The sequence below is a fragment of the Salvia miltiorrhiza genome, chromosome 2, assembly GCF_028751815.1.
Source record: "Salvia miltiorrhiza cultivar Shanhuang (shh) chromosome 2, IMPLAD_Smil_shh, whole genome shotgun sequence".
NCBI lineage: Eukaryota > Viridiplantae > Streptophyta > Magnoliopsida > Lamiales > Lamiaceae > Salvia > Salvia miltiorrhiza.
In genome coordinates this window covers 44072962-44076688 of record NC_080388.1, presented here as the reverse complement: position 1 = coordinate 44076688, position 3727 = coordinate 44072962, and the positions used below count along the sequence as shown (strand labels likewise).

General features: G+C 36.6%; 1 long non-coding RNA gene across 1 annotated transcript; it reads left to right on the top strand.

Annotated features, from left to right (window-relative positions):
- Positions 1–2154: 2154 nt before the first annotated feature.
- Positions 2155–3410, top strand: LOC131013628 (uncharacterized). The gene is made up of 3 exons (XR_009097755.1): positions 2155–2232; positions 2314–2847; positions 3030–3410. It is a non-coding gene; the product is annotated as an uncharacterized LOC131013628 (long non-coding RNA).
- Positions 3411–3727: the final 317 nt, after the last annotated feature.

The following is a 3727-nucleotide window of genomic DNA, read 5'->3' as shown; positions in this document are numbered from 1 at the left end:
ATCTCCAGAGCAGAGAAATCACCATTCCTCTGGCGTCAGAGAAATCAACTCGCCAGAGGAATCGAAGCACCAGAGGAATCGAAGCGCCAGAGAAATCACCGTTCATCTGGAGTCAGAGAAGTCAAAGTCCAGAGCAGAGAAGCGCCAGCGTCAGAAAAGCGAAGTGCCAGTACAGCGAAATCAAGTCTCCAGTGCCGCGGAATCAATAGCCAGAGAAATCTCCATTTCTCTGGAGTCAGCGAAATCAAGAAGCCAGAGAAATCACCGTTCCTCTGGCGATACCAGAGAAATCGTCATTCCGCTGGCAACCCATTCCTCTGGCGATACCATTCCTCTTGCGTGACCCGTTCCCCGGGTGACATCCATTCCTCTGGCGAGAGCTGCAAATTCAGCAAGAGTGGGAGTATTTTCCGGAGCGCGCGTCCAGCTGGAGAGTTGCCTTATTTCACACGATTCTATTACCTCTAGAATTCTACTTTGCATGGCAACTTCTATGGTGATCCGAAGGAAATCTGAGATCTATAAATAGGTCCTCTTTTGACCTATTGACGTACACCTGACAAACCCGAACCCGAGCATTCATACTTTAGTTTTATAGCTTTAGAATTTTATTGTTTTCTAGTTTTCAAGGCTTGGATCAAGATTGAAGATTCAAGTCGCTACTTCAGTTTTCATTCGGTTTTTATATAATTCAGTTTTTATTATTGCTTTCTTTCTAATTATGTTTATGCTTTCTTTTGCTATGTCTAGCTAATTTCCTTTAGCTGATTCTAGGGTTTGTAAATAGTTGATTGAATTTATGTGATTTATTTGTTAATACCTTTGTGCCTTCCAGTTTATGATTCATAATTCCTGGTGCTTAATTTCTTGTGAATTATCTGATCAATAGTTTGCATGTTTAGCTATTCGGTTTGAGACCTAGCGGAGATAACTGTTTAGCGGATTCAGGAATGTATGATATGATTTTAACCTTGAGACCTAGTGGAGATAGGTGGATCATAGGGAGCTATTCTTAGGAGCTATTGGGAGTTAGTAGATTTTCTTGAGACCTAGCGGAGATAGAGAATTTATTAATCTACGATCATTGCTGCTCTAGCGAGAGTAATTGGTTAATTAAGTGATCTCTCATCATAACTGGATTAAATTGGTACATAGGATTAATAGATTAATTACGTAGATTTAGTTAATGAATTTACTACCCTAGGATCAGTTGTCTTTCATATTTGATTTTTCTACGTGATTTTAATTATTCTTATTTGCGTTTCAGTTTAAGTAAATCAATCTCTACGTTCTGTTGCCTGTCTACTACTTAAGTTTGTTTAGGATATAGCTAAAGTAGTTTCGTTGTGTCAGTCCCTGTGGATACGATACTCGGTTACTTATTTTGTGCTACAATTGCACCGTGTTAGTTGCGGTAATTTGTTGCTAAGAAATTAGTGATCAGTTGTCCTAGCGGAAAATAGCGCGAGAGAGAGAGAGAGAGAGAGAGAAGATGAAACTGTTGCTGCTGAATTAGGATTTAGGATAGGGAAAGACGGGTCAGGGTATTTGGTCAGGTAGTAGCAGGTTGACCCGCGAATCAGACCCGTCTGATACATACATTTGAGTGTTGTGTATTAAGTATTATTATGTCATATTGAAAGTAAGGTCTATATCGTAATAACGAGCAAACTTTAGTCTTAAAAATGATAATATTGACACAAAATTGAACTATGATTTAATAATTTTCCAACAATTCATTTTCTAGAAATTATACTCCCTATGTCCCACCTTCACAGTCCATTTTATTTTTTTCCCACATATTAAGAAAATACAATTAATATTGCTTGAAAAATACAAATTATATGTAATTATTCAATTTTATCCTTATTTATTCTACGTTTGACTATATTTAAATAAGGCTATTTTAGTAAAAAAAAATACTTAATGTTAATTTAATTTAGAAAGTGGACTATATATTGGGACATCTCAAAAAAAATAAGGGACTATCAAGGTGGTATTAGCTTATTCAAGCTGCTCTTAACAAATTCTGTTAGCAGTCAGTTAAGTTGTTAAGAGAAGTTAGTTAGATAGATACATAAGTTGTATCTACAGTTATGTAGTTAGAACGTTGTATATATACCTAAAATGTAATTCATTTTTTATTCATTATGATATATGAAATTACATTTTCTCATTCTCTGTAGCTTTTCCATAGCTCAGTTTATATCTTAACATGGTATCCAAAAAAAGGTAATCTCACGGTTGATGAAAATTTTCTAAAGATGCGTGGATATGTTGATCAACTAAGTGCAATTGGTCGTGTTATCACAGATGAGGACCTAGGAGAGTTCATCATTGCTGGTTTTGGCACAGGAATATGAATATGTGGTGGTCAATCTTCTTCATCGATACGATCCACCAAATCTGCAAGAGATGCAATATGTTTTGCAATCTCATGAGATTCGTCTGCAGCAAACAACATACATTATATTTGATCCTATGGCTTACTTCATTCAAAGAGGTGGTCGAGTTTTTCGTGGCTGCGGTGGAACAATTGGAAGATCTGGTTCATTTAAGCCAGCTGCTAAATCTTTAATTATCTGCCAACTTTGCCAACGGCCTGGCCATGTGGCTCCCTAAGTGTTTTAAAAGATTTGATGTTAATTTTACAGGTGTTGAGTCACAGAATGCTAATCCCCAAGCATATCTTACTGATTTGCAGAGCACTCATGAGTATGCATATGATGAAGAAGATGGTGTTTGGTATGTTAACTAGTGGAGCAACAAACCATATCACCAACAGTCTCCAACAATCTTCAAGTGTCTACACCCTACTTTGAATCTGAAGCTTTAACTTTGGTAATGGTAAGATAGTCTCTATGAACTCCATAGGCTTTCAATCCATTCATTCCCCCTCATCCTCATCTCTTGCTCAACCATATACTGTTTGTCTCTCAAATAACTAAAAATCTCATAAGCATATCTCCATTCACAAAGGATAACAATGTTATCTTCGAATTTCATGATAATTGTTCTCTCTTGTGAAGGATAAGAATACCAATGAACTTCTACTGAAGGGTCGTCTCCACAAGGGACTTTACAAGCTTGATCTTTCAAAATTCTGTGTCACCAACTCAAGTTCCATTTCTAACAACTCAGATTCTGCTTCTCAACATGGTGCTTGCTTTCTTGTCTCTACTCAACATAAGAATAATTCTGTTTCTACTTGTAGTACAATCGTTATATGTAATTCTGATTCCTCAAATAATGTTTCTTCCAGCTCATGTATTTCCTAATATTCTTGTAGTTTCTCAAAAGCTCCATCTAAAATGAATGTTTGGCATTAGAAATTACGCCATCTAAATGTTGATGTGCTATCTCATGTACTCAAACACTTAAATATCTCTACAAAAGGTCATTTTATTCAATTCTGTGATGCCTGCAGTCTAGGGAAACTTCATCAAATTCCTCATATATCACAGTCTCTAAAAACAACCAAACCTTTCCAACTCATCCACTCTGACCTTTGGGGACCTGTTCATACTACATCCACTCAAGGTTACAAATATTACATACATTTTGTGGATGACTATAGCCGGTTTACATGGATTTATCCCATCACACTCAAATCAAACACTGCTCAAATAGTTCAACAATTCTGCAAAATGGTCCAAACTCAGTTTTCTTGTCAGGTTAAAACTTTCCAATCTGACTTGGGTGGGGAGTATAGGAGTCCAGTTCTTTT